Raw genomic sequence first — 17,944 nt, 5'->3', positions numbered from 1 at the left:
ACCCCAGAGCTGACAGCATTCACTAGGGAAATGACTGCATTTAAAGCATGAAATCTACTACTAGGTATTTGGAGTCTAGTCCTGGTACACTGGAGGAAGTTCTGCATTCCTCTATGTCTACTTTAGTACAACAGATAAGAGGTTTGACCACATGACTTCCTTGAACTTATTAGCAAGAAACTTCACAGCAATGTAAACATTGCTTTTTATATTAATAAATACATTCTTAGATCATTTTTCTTCATAATTGAGGTTGTACGTAATTCAAACGTTCATTTACCTTACCTACTTTTTATTGTTTGTTTGTTTTATGGTTTGGTTTGGTTGGTTGGTTGTTTGGGTTTTGATTTTAGTCAGAATTGCTTCCAATTTGAAAACTCTGAGAGCCTTGAAGATTTTGTCAAATCAGATCATATGGTTTTGGGGTTTTGATAATGATTGGTCCAGAAAAATCATGAGATATCATAAGATACAGACAAAAGTTGTATTGTATAAAAGAAGTTAGCATACCATTAACAAAGATAGAAGAGGCCCTGGAGCCTAAAACATGAATAAAGGATTGCCACCTATTTTCTGGCTCATAAACACTTTTATTTATTTTTTTTAAAAAAAAATGAGAGGTGAGAGATACACAAAGGAACCTGTGACAATGCTTACAAACATGCTCTTTTTGTCTCCAGAGGCCCTGACAGGTTTTCAAAGTAACCTGATTGACCACACCTAATGCACAAGTCAAAGCGTATGTGACTTTTTACTGAGTGTACGAGGAACCCGGGTCCTGGAGAACATATCAAATGCCAGTGTGCGTCCTTGTACTTTCCAGTCTCGTCTATAGTTACCAGATCCTTATCCTATTCTAAACCCAGACTCCCCCACTCGACTATCTGGAAATGCAGGTCTCTGAAATAGTGAAGTCTAGTAATAAAAGAGTTTCTGCTCTATCACTAGCTACTGAGAGAGAAAGTTACGGTTATGGTTATTATGTGAAATGCTCACATGTAAGAAGAGTAGCTAATCATGACATTTTGGGGAGTTTGTATAATTGTTAGGAAGAAGGGCTCATCTGGAGGAAGTGAATCACTGGGAACTGGGTGAGGAGCATTAGATTCTCTCCTCCTTGCCCCCCTGAGCTCTCTCTGCTTTTGGTGAGTAGCAGAGGAAAGGAACAGCTGCCCGTGGTTCTGTCTTCATTGCTATGGTTCCCGACTGCCAGGCCTATAGCTTGAACTATCAGCCACAAGAAACTGTCTCTCTCTGAAGTTGCATTTCTTTTTTATTTTCTATATTCTTTGTTTACATTCTAAAAGCTTTCCCCTTTCCCAGTCCCCCCCCCATATGTCCCATAAGTCCTCTTCTCTCCATCCATTCTCCTATCTTTCCCCCTCCCTTTTCTCTGTCCTGGTACTCCCCTATAATGCTGGATCAAGCCTTTCCAGGATTAGGGCCCTTTCTATGCAAACTATTCGGTCACAGAGATGACAAAAGTTGCTAATACAGCCACTTGGCTATGACACTCTATCTAAACTCTGGTGACAATGAACCTGGGTTAGACAAAGAAAATTCTTTCAAAAGCAGTCAACCTTATTTTATGAGCTTGGATCTACTAAGTACTTTATGAGGGTTCTGTGGAGATTGGTAACATAATGAACTTAAATTGGGCTGCAGCTACCCTCTTTATACAAATCTCAATCTGGAGACTACAAACTAGAATGTTTACCCATTAGCACAAGAATAGAATTGAACATGTATTTTATAATAATAATCTTTTATTATCATATATTTATCATTATACTGTATACATATTCATATGTATAGGTTTGCCATATATCATGTGAACACACACCACTTCTCCCTGTCCATGTGTTAGTCCACTGAAAGTATAGAAAGATTATGTTCTTTTGTAATGCCCATTTCCTAGGTAATAAAAAGTCTATTAATACTTCCTTGACATTTTACCTGACCCTAGTCTGAATGGCAGTCATTGAGGCAATAAATAACTAAGAATGGCAGTGGTGTGGATAAAGGTGAAAGGTGAGCCCTTACGCAGTGCTGGTGAGAATGAAAACATGTCAAACCACTCTGGAAATCAGTATGCAGTTTTCTCATCAAACTAAAGATAGAGCTACCATGTGACCATTCTTGATAAGACGTATCCAAAAGACTTCAAGTCAACGTATCACATTACTGCAGTGAAAATATGTAGCCAGCTAAGGTATCTAACAACAGAGGGATGGATAAAGAAAATTTGGTGAGTGTGCACACTAGAATGCTTTTTTTTTTACTCGTTAAAAGTGAAGTTATGTCACTTACAGGAAATATATGCCACCAGTAACAAACATACTAAGTGAATTAAGCCAGTCTTAAAAAAACAAATATTATAAGTGTGCTCTCATTTCTGGTTCTAAGATGTTTAATCAAGACATAAAATCAGATACATATATGTGATGTGAACATAGAAGGGAACAAGTCTAGGGCAGCAAAGACAGTCTGATGGGAGTAAACAGAGATGGACAAAAGAGAAGCTGAGGGTGGAGGGAAGGTATGCTCACACAAATAGATGCTTGCACGGAGTGTCCTCTCGTAGCACAGGGCCATGTACAATGAAAACACAATATGAAATCTTCAAAAGAGAAGACAGGAAAAGAAATGCTGTAAAACACAAGACTTTAATCATTTGGTGTTCACAGCAGACTCCTTCCAGCATTTCTTCTCCTTGGGGAAACAGAACAGAAGATTCAGTCATGTAGAATCCTGAGCTGACAAGCCCACAGAGTTAGCTCAGTTCAGCCTCTTAATAGAAAGCATAGACCTATAGAATTTCAGTTTGAGACCCAACATGATGGCCTCTGAACATTATTATTAAGCAGGCATGAGATTTTTCCCAAAATAGAAAGCTATTATACTGATTTATTAATCTTCCAGAAGCCCCTCCACACTCAATTGAATTAGAGAGCCAAAAGAGCTCTTTCAAACAATGGTGGGTTCCACACCAAACCACAGGAAGTAAGGGTCACAATAACAGTTAACACAAGTTAGATGAAATGCTACATGTCTAACCTAGTTGAAATCAGCTATATACTAATAGAATTAAACTTACCAAATTATAGTAGTCTGCATTATAGTAGTCTGTTGTTCTCAGGAAGGAAGGCACTTGGCCTGTTGTGGTCTTTTGAAACTTCAAAGCCCACCCCCCAGAGACATACCACCTTCAAGAAGGCTGTACCTCTTAAACCTCCCTGACAGCTCTTTAACTGTGGTCTAAGCATGTAAATATGAATCTATGGAAGACAATCTGATTCGATCCTCTACACAGATTGATTCTCTGTGAGAGAAGACAGAAAGTTGGAGCTCTTGTAACAAACACAAGGTACTATCCTACTAGAACTCAATGTTGTCAACCGTCAAGAAAAGCACAACCCAATGTGCATGTTTGGTTCATACCCTCGGAAGCCTGCACTTTTCTGAAAGGAAACTGAGGAAGAGGAGGAGGAAGAAGCAGAGGAGGAAAACAAGGAAGAGGAGGAGGAGGAGGAGGAGGAGGAGGAGGAGGAGGAGGAGGAGGAGGAAGCACAGGAGTAAAAAGAGGAGGAGGAGAAGAGGCGGAGGAAGAAGAGGAAGAGAAGGAGGGGTGGAAAACGAAATGGAGGCACTTGGGGGAAGGACTGGGAGACAGGTGGGAGTAAAAACTGCAGTCAGGATGTAATAGATAAAAAAATAAATAAAAAGAAAAGGGGGAGCAAGATAAAAAACGAGGGTAGTGCTAGGCACCCCAAAGCTTAAGTGTGAAGCCATGTAGCCCACTAATCAGTTCTGCCAAGTATGATTGTCTTTCTTCAGCTGGATTTGACAGTGGCCCCTGCCAGGGTAAGACTGTTCCTCCATCACATGTTAATGTCTATTTAGTCCATCAATTATATGGATTTTATTCAAAGTTCATGGTGGGAATCTATTTCTTGGTAAAATAGATGTTTTCTTTCTTTCTTTCTTTCTTTCTTTCTTTCTTTCTTTCTTTCTTTCTTTCTTTCTTTCTTTCTTTCTTTCTTTCTTTCTTTCTTTCTTTCTTTCTTATCTTTTGACTGTAGTTTTCCCTCCCAGCTTAGTCTAAGACAATCCAGTGCCACTCCTGAGATGCTGCCAGGAGTCCTAACCACCCAGTTTTTGGTTGCCTCCAGGCCCATTGCTTTGTGGAGCACAGCTGGGTTCTCCTTTCTATTTGCTAAGACCATTTAACCATGTTCTGCTCTATGTACTCAGTCTTAGAACAGTCTGTAGGAGAATCATTTTGTTATAAATTCTGTACAATTTAGCTTAGGTTGAGGTGTTCTCCGGCAGCTTGAGCATTGGATGTGTATAGATTCCTGGGCAAGTTAAGCAACCTTATCACAAGGTTAATTACCACAGTTGCAATTTTCTAAAAACAAACCTTTTTTCTAAAACCAAACAATAAGTCACAAAATGTTTTTGGTACATTTGTCTATATGTGGCATAGATACTAATAACTGTGTTGAATATACAAGTATATTAAACATAAAAATCATATCACAATGAATTCCAAGCAGTGAGAATCTTGGTTTTATTTCATTTGGTTTGGTTTGGTTTGGTTTGGTTTGGTTTGGTTTTTGGCACTTAAATTTCTTAAAATTATTCTAGATGTTGTCGTAATGTACAAACTAACACTTTAATATGCAAACTAACACTTTAAAAGCTTACTCAAGTGTAGAAATCTCCATATATATATATATATATATATATATATATGTATATATATATATATAGTAAAGGGATGTTTCAAACTAAGTATTATTAGAATGAGTAAGTATATCACTTGCATTGAGGAAAATGCAGGGAGTTTCCCAAGCAAGGATTGAGAGTTCTAAAGACACCCACAGATGCATTACTTAAGAAAGGGAAGCATTCGATTTCAATCAAGTGATGAAAGCAGGGAGTTAGCATTGGTTATCCTAGCGAAAGAAGATAGCCCATTCATCTCGTCCTTGCTACAGCTAAAGTACATAGAAATCAGAGACCCTAACCTGAAACATGAAGAACTGTCTTAAGAACCCAGGTATCCTTCAACAGAAGAGTGGATGCAAAAAATGTGGTATATCTACACAATGGAGTACTATTCAACCGTTAGAAGCAATGAATTCATGAAATTCTTAGGCAAATGGATGGAGCTAGAGAACATCATACTAAGTTAGGTAACCCAGACTCAAAAGGTGAATCATGGTATGCACTCACTAATAAGTGGTTATTAACCTAGAAAACTGGAATACCCAAAACATAATCCACACATCAAATGAGATACAAGAAGAAAGGAGGAGTGGCCCCTGGTTCTGGAAAGACTCAGTGAAGCAGTATTCGACAAAACCAGAACGGGGAAGTGGGAAGGGGTGGGTGGGAGGACAGGGGAAGAGAAGGGGGCTTACGGGACTTTCAGGGAGTGGGGGGCTAGAAAAGGGGAAATCATTTGAAATGTAAATAAATTATATCGAATAAAAAAATTAAAAAAAAAAGAACTGTCTTAAAATTGAAATGTCAGCCACATACATGCCATTATTTGCCAATGCCCCTCCAATGGGCCTTAGCTATTAAAATAGCATAACTATAATCTGAAAGAAGTTAGAATTTTAACTATAGCACAGGACTAGATAAATAAGGCCAATGTCTAAGAACCCAATGGACATCTTCTGAGGCATATATTCCTCATGTGTTTGCTATATGTTGAGGATTTGAGGCCAGTCTCCCACCCCCACAGTAAAAACATGGTGGAATGTATCTGTTAACACTGGAAAAGGATACAGAAGACTCCTGAGGCTCACTGGTAAGTTAAACCATCTGGATAGGCAAGGTTAATATCACGTGAAAGACCTGGGCTCACAAAACAAACTGGATGGCTCCTGAGGAATGGTACCTGTGGTTGACCTCTTGTCTCCAGGTTTGCAAGAATACACATGCACTCACAAGTTCACACAAAAATATACATAAATAACTAAGTAATTAACTTACTGAAAAGGAAGGTCGGGTGGACTGCTGGAGTTTTCTTCTCTTTTTTACTTAGTTCCACAGAACAAAGTCAAAACATTATGGACAAACAGCTCTTCCAAATACAAAGCTGTGTGTATTAGATACAAACATAGTGGCTTTCAAATGCTAAATGAGAGGTAGGAATGAGATCCCTTGAACAACAGAATCTTACCAACTGGGGTGGGGGGGAGGTAAGTGAAAATTCATATAATGCAAAAACAAAAAAAAAAGTTGATTGTCCTTACTAAGATTGTAACTCCTTCTATGAAGGACAGGCACCCACTGACTCTAAGAGAGACACAAGAAGACTTGTGTCTTAGGATTCCCCTGGGTTTTCTGTGAGATACAGAGAGACTAACTGCCAAGACTTTAAACATGAGACACCGCTGAGATGTAATGCAGTTTTCATAAAGAATGATGATAGGAACCTGAGCTAAGACATGGCAAAAGATGCCAGCAAAGGAGCTCAGGAGATACATAATACACTAACAAAGCGTGATGACAAACTGGATCCTTATACCTGTCAAGTAAAAGCCTATACTGACTCTTTATTCTGTCACCTGAAATAGGCAGAATAAAAGTCCCATAAAGATGGCTGTATCCTAATCCTAGAAACCAAACATTAGGTTACACCGGAAATGGTACTGAGTTGCCATACAGAATCGGATAGCTAACCAGCTGCCCCTGAAGTAGTGAGAGTACCCTGGATTATCCAGATGGGCTTGATGCGATCACATGGGCGTTTCAAATATAAAAGATGGGATGAGAGGAGCCAGGGTTGTGAGAGCGTTGAGGGTCACTGCTGGCTTTGAAAGTGCCAGGAAGCTGGGAACATGAGAGAGTTCAGTAGCCTTGGAAGCCAAAGAAGCAATGAAACAGTTCTTTTCCCTGTAGCTTCCAGAAAGAAAGGCAGCCCTGCACATACCTTTGTGTGCTACCCTCCCAAGACCCACGACTACAACTGTAGGATGTTTTGTGAAGCCAAGAACTTTGTGGAAATTTGATCCATCAGGCACAGGGTGCAAAGAAATCCATTTGCCATCTGGGCTTTGGTCACAGAACTATGATCTCTCAGATTCATTTATATTGCCTATTATTTTACCTTACATATGCTTTGTAGCTTTCTTAGCTCAGTGTTTGTAGTTTATCTGGATTCTAAATTTTAGATAGTAGGCACAAGTTCATTAGGCCATACCTACCACCGTGTGACTATCTCTCCAGTACTCTAAACTATTAGGCGTATGTCTGTGAATGGGGAGCCCATCAAATTACCTCCATAGAGACTTGAATGCAAAGAGCATCCTGGGAGGCAGTCTCATTTTTCCTAGCTTATCCAATCTTCAGTCAACTAATGTAGTTCTCAAGCAATAAATAATTTAGTACTAAAATTTAGGCAGCTTTCTGTCACAAGATATATTTATTTTGCTGTTGAATTAATTAATGTTTGGGAAATGCCATGTAAATGTTAGCTCTCATCCTTTTCTTATTTGTAATAAGTAAATCACTTTACATTTAATTCCCTACACTAGGGAATGCACTGAAATATAAGTTCTAAATTCTAATGATGAAGAAATAGTATTTGTCTGCTATCACCTTTTCTGTAACCTACATATAATATTCAGAACTTGAAATGATGGAGATGATATCTTCAGTCCTAGCTTGGCTCAACAGTCATGAAACATAGATGCGAACGATTTTGGCTCACAGCCTTTCAAAAATGGAGCTTCCTACAGTGTCTGTATAGCTTTCAAAGGAGAGATGAGGCAGAGATGAGGATGTAAGACATTGTTCATCTTGGGTCATGTGGTGGTATCTTGAGGTCAATTAAAAAGTGTGTGTTGACCTAAAGCCCAAAATTGTATTTGAAATTCCAGTTTTAAAAGAGGTTATTTTAACTCTCTTTTAAGGTCTGAAAGATTCTAACCTGGGGTTTGTAGAAGTGTTCTTCCATTGGGAGATAGATTACAAACAACTGAAGAATGTTTTATGTTCACTGGGCTTTGCCAGATGTTTTTAAAGGTCAATAGAAAAGACAATGGCACTGCAAAAGATAAGGATCCTATCATTCTTTGCAGGAATAGAGGTGCTGGGAACATTATGTTCTTCTTTAAAGTGGTAGCCAGCTAGCCAGGCGAGTGAACAAGGAGTCTGCTCTCTAGGCTAGTGTTAGTTATGATACGACCATCCTAAGGACAAAAGATCGTCAGGTGGATCTGTAACAGGTGCATAAGGCATGCCCATGGAATTAAAGCTTACTTTCAGGCAGAAAATCAGCTAGAGATACCCTTTCATAGAATCCAAGATTCTCTAGTCTATGCCATTAAGCCATAGAGATACAAAAGCCAACATGACACTGAGTACTGTCACTTGATTAATGTTGAGGTGACATGATTTCGAGTTACAGTCAAATAATAACTATTCCAAATATTTATAAATTGCTGGTATTTCTGAGAGTTAGATCATACACCTTAAATATCAATGTGCAGGGTAATCGCATCACTGTGGCAAGTCTGTTTGCAGAATAACCCTGTATTCAAGCATCTCTGGAGGGCAAAGGTATAATCTGCCATAGCTGTGCAATTGAGAAGGCTCTGACACACAGGAGTATACGAATAATGTGCAGCTAGCAGAGCTCAGGGTTTTTTTCTCTCAGAATGCAAGGATAGAGTTTCTGGGTTCTAGTTGTATTCCTCCATCAGAGTGCTACAGAGTCACCTTACAAATGTTACAAAAGCTGCATTGCTGACAGAATCAGGGTCTGAGCTAGACAGGACCAGTGTAGTTCCCTCAATTATGTAATTTCAAAGCAATTTTTAAACAAGTTAAGAAGAATCCACCTGAGCCCAGGTACACTGTGTATCCTTCTTGGGAACGTCAACTTCAGCAAGTTTTGCAGTAAGTAAATATCTTGAAACACATCAACCACATGTTCCCATTAACTTGCCCTATTAAATACTGAAAGAAAGCATTTACAGTATATTCAAGAGAAGTTTATGCCTGTATATGCGTAGGTGGTTCTAGTAATCATCCAGGCTCTGCTGTAATAGTGGATTCTCGGAAACTTCCACAGCCTTGTTCCACAATGACATTGACTTCATTAATTTGATCATAGTTGTCCCATCTCTGAACTTTTCTGCATGAATTTCTACCAAGTATCATCAAGAGAGTTTGATTTCCGGCTTCTCTTTTAGTAAAGGTTACATCTACAAAAGCAGGCTGTAGGTCATATGTAGACACAAGCTAAGCACAAATCATTCAATAGTAATGTCCCAAATCCTTCTCTCATATGTGGAAAAACTGACTGAAGAAAAGACAGCAGGGTCTCAAATAACTACTAACGAGCTCCTAACTTCCTGTGCATCCCTTTCAAAGCATCGTATCATCTGCATAACTTGGAGCAAGGAAGACTCTAATCCAAAAAAATGGACCTTGAGCTGTGCTTTGAGTCAGTAGCAGAGAATGCAGCTCACTTCAGAAAGGTCCTCAAAACCAAGACTTATCCTGAACAGACAGCTTTTCTAAGAACATAATTTTCAGAGGACAGTCAAGGAGAAGAAAGGGAGAAACAAGTCAGTCTCACATCAGTGAGCAAGGAGATATATTTCACAGAGGCAGCATGAGAGAAATTCTCTTTGGTCTCCCAATGTATATAGCTTTACTTCTTATTGTTATACAGTGTTTTTATTTGGCATAGGCATGATTATTGGTAGAATAATCATGTATATATTAGAATTAACTCATACAAAACTAGTTTTTGAGATTTTTCTGATAAACTCTGAAGGAGGGACATAATCATTCACGTCTGACTTGAATGAGCATCCTAGCATAGAACACCAACATCTATGGATGGCATGCCAATTGCCTCTTGAACTTTCAGTAGCTGTGATTACCCCCAAGTGAGACCCACACAAGATTGAGACTGCACCCACTAATGGGACTGTCACAGAGAGAAACAGGGGCTCACGCTGCTCCTCCTCCTCCTCCTAGAAGATATCTAGATAATAGGTTGCTGGGAGAAAGAAACTTTTCCTGGATTTTGTAGCCACTGGTAAATTGACCATGACCCTGTCAATAATCCCTCATCTTCATGCTGTATGAGTGATCCTAATTAGACTCACTGGTCCACCAAATCAACTCGAGTGGAGTCATTTCTTTGGTCTGTGGTTGTTTACCTGATGTGGGGTGAGTAGATGGTTAATTAACACTTTTCAAAAAATAAAATAAAGGCTCATGAAACAGTTGGCACACAGTGAAGGTCAAAGAAGAAATTATTAATTGGTCTTTTCAAACCCATCCCAGAGATATCTTACCTTTCCTGGCAGGTGTGTTTTCTAAATCTAGTAAATTGAATGAAGAAGCATGAAATAAATATTTAAGATAATAATCATACATGGATGCAGTGTGACTCATTAGATAGATGAGCGTAAATGCCATAAACAGACCTATTTGGACTTTAGAGGTTTTTAAGAACATGAAAGTCCCAAATAGCCTAAGACAATTACTGCCATTTGAAGGCGAAATGAAATACGGGAAATCATTATGGATCTCATTCAAGAGTTTATTGTGACTAGTCAACAAATATCAAGTGGCTGACTGGTAAATGGAGATTTGGAGACATACTGGAAATAAAGGCTGAATTAACAATGAAAATAAATTCTGATCGACCCAAGGAAAGTACCTTTACTATTGAATTCTGTGCAAACACAGTGGCGCTAGATTGCCCTCCACCCCCCCCCCCAACAACACCACAGATTGTTTCTGTTCCAGTGGGTAGCTCTGGAAACAGGGAAGAAGTACCAAGTGTATCACATGATTCTCAGACTCCTTCATATTTCTTTTCCAGATTCTGTAAAGCAAAAGAACCAGTGAGACATAAGAGCTTAGTTTATACCCTTCACTTCCCTAACCTCTGCAGTTTCTCACACATAGGCAGCTTATAATTTCTGCCCCTCCCAACCAACTGTACAAGAGTGGGGAACTCAATGGGATGATGTGGATGAGAAGACGGATGATGCATCTCCAGGCTCACTCAGCAACAGGCTACGGTGGCTTGGGAGTCTACAGTGAAACACCCTTGTTAAGAAACTTGAAAAAAATCCCCACTCACAAACTTTCTATCATCAGCAGGAAAATTTCTCTGTGTAAGTCTTTCTTGGCCCCCAGCTGGCTGTCTCGATCCTCAAGGTCTGGTAGCAATACTCCATCATGACAAGCTTGCTTCCTATGCTTTCAGTCAGAACATGAAAGACAGGGGCTGAGGATATGGCTAAAGCAGTAAATGTTTGACATTTAACAACAAAGACTACAGTTTGGATTCCTACCACTCACCTTTTAAAAGCTGGGCATGACCAAACACATTTGTCATCCTGGTAGAGGGGTGGAGGGAGAAAGGGGGCACCTACTAGAGAGTCTAAATGATCAGTGGGAGTCGGTAGAGTGAGAGACCCCGACTGAGAAAAAGGTGGCGATCAAAAGAAGACATCTGATGTTGACATCTGGCCTCAACATGTCTGTGTACATACACATGCACAAAGGCAGAAGAATATACGTATACATACATATGCACATACAATATATATTCACACACACACACACACACACACACACACACACACACACGTACTTCACACATGTAAAGATTAAAACAAATAAACAAGCTTCTTTTTGATGTGACTCTACCCTGTGTCTCATTCAGGCAAGATGGCCACAGCCAAAGGCTATGTGTGCTTTCTCTCATCAAGGTTGATTCTTGGCCTGTATAGAATCCCACGTCAGACAATGAGGCAAAGCTTATGAGAATATTATGCTTTCTATGTTAAACGCCTATATCCGTATAACACTCCTACTCAATGAACAAAGACAGCTGCCAGGCAACAAACAAACGGTTATGCAGAAAAAGTTCCACCAAGATTTCCACATCTCATTGAAGAATTCTGTAAGTGCAGCAGTGAATGTGCTTGAGGTCTGTAGTTTTCAATAGTTCCAGGCATTGTGGGTCAGGGCTTTGGAGAAACTGCTGGCCTAGGAATCCTGGGGTAACATTTAATGTTCATGTGACTTTCTAAAAAAAAATCACATAACTTCTCATTGCTTCCACTGTTTCATTTCTAAAGGAAGACCACGCCAATGTATCTACCTAGCTGATACCTTTTTAAAGTGGCATGTTGGAAGAGCACAGAAAAGAAGGAGATGTTCCCTCAGCCTCAGCTGTGCCTAATGTGGCATTTGAGTAGAAGGTAAGAAGAAAAGGTTGGGGAAAGAACAGTAAGTAGAATCTGTGGTCTTGTTGGAAAAGGAAATATTTTTGTTCAAAAATTATTTCAAAAATAAAATATAAGAAAATCCTTGGGCACATAAAAGGGAGACAGACCCAAGGCTCAATTATTTGCAAGCTCTGTACTAGGCAGTGAAGTTAAATGTGTTTTGAATGAACATTTTAAAATCCTGTGATTGAATCAGCCAACCATTAAATTTTAAATTAGGCAAAACCCTATAGAAAAGCTAGACAGCTATCTAGGCAACAAAAATAGAGATTAAAAAAAAAAACTTGTTAATTTGATTTTCACATGGCCTCTTTTATGATTAATATAAATATCTGAAAAATAGAATGGCTTATCCAAAATTTCATATTAAAAATGGGCCTAGACTAGTTATTCCAAGTAAAGCAAGCAAGTGGTCTCTATAAAAATGTATTACAGCTTTCATATCCTAGCAGTTGTAAATAGCTATTTCAAAACAAAGAGAAGAAAACTAAGAAAAAACAAGAATGTGTCAAGATACCAATAAATGTTATTAGGCCAACTAGGATGTATTCACATATTGACAACAGCATGGATGATAGAAAGAGGCCCTCATCACCTTGTTGAGATTATGCAAAGTATGATTGACTTTTAGAAATACTTTAAAGCATTGATCATCACCTCTCACTTCCAAGTCTTAAAAGTGACTCTAACCGAACAGAGTCAATGTTTTCAAAGTTATAGTTAAAGTGATTTGCAATCACAGAACCATAGCTGGTTCTCTTTTGACAAGAGCAACACAACATTATATGGCCATAGAGTTGGTTTCTTAAGGCTTTCATAGCAATTGACACAAACTGGATCACTTAATATCAAGTCAAGGTATAGGCAGAGCTGTTTTCCCTCTGGGAGCCTCAGGGGAGCATGTGACTTCCATGCTTCCAGTGCTTTCCAGCTTCCAGTAGCAACTGGTATCCACTGATGTTCATCTGATATTTCTCAACCACATTTTCCCATCCATCCCACTCCTACTTTCCTCACTTAGAACACCCCAGGGACAACAATAGAGCCTTGGCTGATTACATTTGTCACAAAGAGCACCATATATCCCTTCACTCTGTAAAACAGTAGTCACAGGTCAAGATGTGGAAGCATCTGAGAGTGGAGAGTAGAGAGGAAAAAGCCCATCATAGCTTTTAGCACTGGTAAACCTATGGGTATGTCTGAAATAGAGAAGGCATTGTTGAAAGGTTTCACATTAAAACCTTAAAAAAGGATTATCCTTTGCCACTTGCCCAACAACTAATTCTTCTTAATTAACTGAGACTTGACTACAGAACTCAGCTCACCATTTTTATCTAGGTCTCAGGGCTGTACTCAACTTTGTCAAGAGAAGTCAGGTTTTTAAAAGTCAGAATGTGACCTGTACCCAGGAAGCTGACCCTGGGCTCTGACTCTCCACCCACTCTGCCTATACCCAGAGGCAGCTTAACCCCCAGGAGTTCTGACACATCCAGGATCATAGGCTGACAGGTTCACAGGAGGGACAGGCTCCAGTCAGAGACAACAAAGTCAGTTATCACCTGAGATAATCAGATGGTGAAAGGCAAGTACAAAAGAATAAGCAACAGAAACCAATGCTACTTGGAAACATCAGAACCCAGTGTTCCCACCAAAGCAAGCCCTGGATACTACAACATACCTGAAAAGCAAGATTCAGATCTAAAATCCCATTTCATGAAGATTATAGAGGATGTTAAAAAGGACATAATATAACTCTTTTAAAGAATTTCAGGAGAATATAGATAAACAGATAGAAGCCCTTAAAGAGGAAAAACATTAATCTCTTTAAAAAAAATACAAGAAAACACAATCAAACAGGTGAAGGGATTAAACAACACATCTTAGGACCTATAAATGGAAACATTAAAGAAAACACAAAAGGAGACAAGCCTGGAGATGGAAAACCTAGTAAAGAGATCAGGAGTCATAGATGCAAGCATCACCAACAGAATACAAGAGATAGAAGAGAGAACCTCAAGTATAGAAGATACCATAGAACACATTGGCACAACAATAAAAAAACATACAAAAAGCAAAAAGCCCCTAACTCAAAATATTCCTAGAACTCCTAGAAATCTAGGACACAATGAAAATACAAAACTTAAGAATAATAGCTATAGAAGAGAGCAAAGACTGCCAACTCAAAGGGCTAGTAAAAATCTTCAACAAAATTATAAAAGAAAACTTCCCTAACCTAAAAAAAAAAGAGAGAGAGATGCCCATAAACATATAAGAAGCCTACAGAACACCAAACAGATTGAACCAAAGAAGAAATCCCTCCCATCACATAATAACCAAAACACCAAATGCACAGAACAAAGAAAGAATATTAAAAGCACTAAGGGAAAAAGGTCAAGTAACATATAAAGGCAGACCTATAAGCATCACACCAGACCTCTCAACAGAGACTCCAAAAGCCAGAAGATCTTAGGCAGATATCATACAGACCCTAAGAAAACAAAAATGCCAACCCAGGCTATCATACCCAACAAAGTTCTCAATTACCACAGATGGAGAAGCCAAGATATTCCATGACAAAAATAAACTTAATATCTTTCCACTAGTCCAGCCAGAAGATAATGAAAGAGAAAGTCCAATACAAGAAGGGAAACTACACCCATGAAAAAGCAAAATTTTCTGAGTGCAGACTTAGGCAGTGCCTGTTCTGAGTTGGAGGAAGATAAAGTACCTACCCACAATGAAAAGTACGTAAGAACAAGTAAACGAGGAGGCAGTTGTCATAACCAACACCTAGCAAGGAGTACAAGAAGGCAACTCTGGTGGTTCTAGTGACCTAGGTGGCTTAGCCATGTATCACACTTTTACATAATAAATACTAGTATCAAATCAAAAGTGGTTAACATGGCTGCATTATAGCCATAGCTGCACTACAGCAGAGAGAAGAGTGATGGGAGAGAGTGGGGAGGACGATGCATTAACACGAGGCAGGGGAATGCTCCTTATCCAGATTAAGGTCAAAAGGCAAGGGCCAAAGTTCAAAACTCAGGAATGAGCCATTTAAGCTTGATTCTTAGAAGTAAGGAGGGAGAAGCAGGAAGAAGCAGTGGAAAGTCACCGGCTCTGATTCCTAGATGCCGGAGCTCTTGATCTAGAGCAGGCTCTAGGACTCCTTGTTAGGACTCACTGGCTTTTTAGAATTTCTAACTATGAAACAAATAAAATCTGATTTTTCTAGTTGGCATGCTGATTATTAGCAAATAAATAATAATTCATAATTTTCATCTATGAGTGTTTACTATTTTTCTTATTTTCTATTTCCTATAACAACATTATTGTTAAATTATTTTAAAACAGTGTTTTATTTAAAAAAAAATAAAAGACCAAATAAATCATTACAGGACACCTGGGATCAGGTCTTGAGTTAAGGACAGTGAATAGTTAAAGTCCCTCAAGGGGCATTTGCATTCCCCAGCTTCTTTCCTAACTCCTTTTCTTTTACTTCCTAGGCAATTGTGGAGCAGTAGCTACACAATCTAATGGAAGCATGCTTTACTCTGCTACTTTGTTGTTCAAATATTGGTCATTCACAGGTCTTTTATTGGGATCTTGTGTCCCGTAGACATCCTCCTTATCATTTTTTTTTTACCTTTCTGGGTTTTTCTTTTCTTTTCTGGTTGGTTTTGTTTGAGCACTTCTTTAGTCTCTGCCACTACACTACGGTTCCTACTCCTGAAGTCTGCACATTAAATATGGCTGGGGTGTTAGCCCAGAGGCTAAAGGGCACCATCAGGACTCTCCACAATCAACACTGTGTTTACAGTGCTTTGTTCCCATCTCATGTGGGCTGCACAGCGTCCAACCTACAGAATAAGCTTAGGCTTCCCAAGCAAGAGGCCAAACTGAAAGTGACTTCTTCTACCCAGCTTCTCTTTTATAGGGATAATTAGTCTTGCCCTGGCTAAAGCTGGGTCACATGACAACTCTTGACCCATTGATTCCCAAAGAACTCTATGGACTAGTTTTGAGAGATCATATCTTCTAGGACTGAATACAGTACCTATACACACACACACACACACACACACACACACACACACACACACACACCACACCACAGCACACCACACCACACCACACCCTTGTAAAAATAATCAACAAACTGGTGTGGAAAGCAGATAAAATGTCAAGTGGATGTGTATTGTTTGCTATGGCATGACCATGTCAAAGATGGCAATGCATGAGACTCAAGGGAATGGCAAGGCTTTCTCTGGGTGAGGCCCAGGGAAATGGCAAGAGCTTCCCCTCTGAATACAGATGCTGATAGACAGTTGACCAATACTTGAAAGCAGAACGTACCAACCAAAGTTCCTCACCCAGGATGAATTCTTTTCTGAGTCTACCTCACTCCAGAGACACCTGGCAGGATTATCTGAACTGCTGCCTCTTCTGCAGAATATAGTAAGTGAGCTGTGTCTGGACTAATGGTGTATCTCTATCCAAGCTCACCAGATCCCAGTTTTACATTGCTTGTGTCTGTCTTTCTTAATCTGTCTTCACTCCCAGTCTGGTTTACAGGCCTAGGCAGCTGGCATGGCACACTGGAATTTATTTTTTGTTTTTTTTTATTTTGCATTTTTGGTTTGTCAGGGCCATTGATTTTCTCTGGCCTACAGTAAAGTTCTTAATGGAATTCCTTCACATGAGAATGGAAAGGGACTCTCGCTGTGGGCCTAAATGTTGCATGTGACTAGAAGGTAATCCTTTTCATTTTGTTTGGCTTTTAATGTAAAATCAGTTTGGAAGGCAAGACCTTGAATAGATTGATTTGCCATGACATTACAGAGTGAATTTCTTAGTCTGTGACATGTGAGCAGCTGAAAACGCACAAACACACACCACATTGAAACACAAAAGGTATGTTTTAAGCTCACAGCTTTAAGAGGAGAGTGATATGTTCCAGTAAGGATTCCCAGAACTCAAACCCACCACGTGAACTTTCCCATTCTGCTTTGTTCCCAGTGTGTCAATGTAGGCCAAGCTGGACTGAAGTGCTGAGTTATTCAGTCAAACAACAATCCCAGGTATTGCTTTGAAGGTGTTCCATAGACTAATGGTAGCTGCTCACCAGACAGTGCTCAGGTTAGGTGGTTTATGTCTCATAATCTGGGTAGGCAGGATCTGAGTGGCAGGAAGAACTGAAGAGCAAAGCTGAGTTTCAGGCAAGGAGAGGAAATGCTCCCTGTGCACAGCTTCCACTGATGTGAATACACTTGATCTGAGTCCCTCTCTCCTATCATCCTCGTGCACTCGCTCAGCCATGTCTCCCACTGTACCAGCCAAGCCTTTGTGATGTACCTTCCTCCATCTTTTCTTTTTTCCTCCCCGTTCTCACTTTTCGTCCCCATAGCAACCTCTCATCCATCCACTCACCTAACTACCTATCTACTTTAATACTAATTATCCATTTAACAGATGCCTGTCTAGCATCTGTCATATCTTTATCTATTGTTCCTCTATCTATCATCTACCACACATGCGGCATCTCACTGATCTTGTTTCTCTAGTTGAATTGTGATTGATCTACTTGAAGATAAACTACTTCAGACAAGACCATCTTCTGCTTTCATATTATTCCTTCTTGCTTTTATTCATTT

The 17,944-nt window shown here is 39.4% G+C and overlaps 1 pseudogene; it reads left to right on the top strand.

Annotated features, from left to right (window-relative positions):
- Positions 1-484: 484 nt before the first annotated feature.
- On the top strand, positions 485-596 carry LOC127683960 (uncharacterized; annotated as a pseudogene).
- The last annotated feature ends 17,348 nt before the right edge of the window (positions 597-17,944 follow it).

Source organism: Apodemus sylvaticus, chromosome 4 (genome assembly GCF_947179515.1).
Source record: "Apodemus sylvaticus chromosome 4, mApoSyl1.1, whole genome shotgun sequence".
In the NCBI taxonomy this organism is placed as follows: domain Eukaryota; kingdom Metazoa; phylum Chordata; class Mammalia; order Rodentia; family Muridae; genus Apodemus; species Apodemus sylvaticus.
This window is presented reverse-complemented; position numbering and strand designations above follow the sequence as displayed.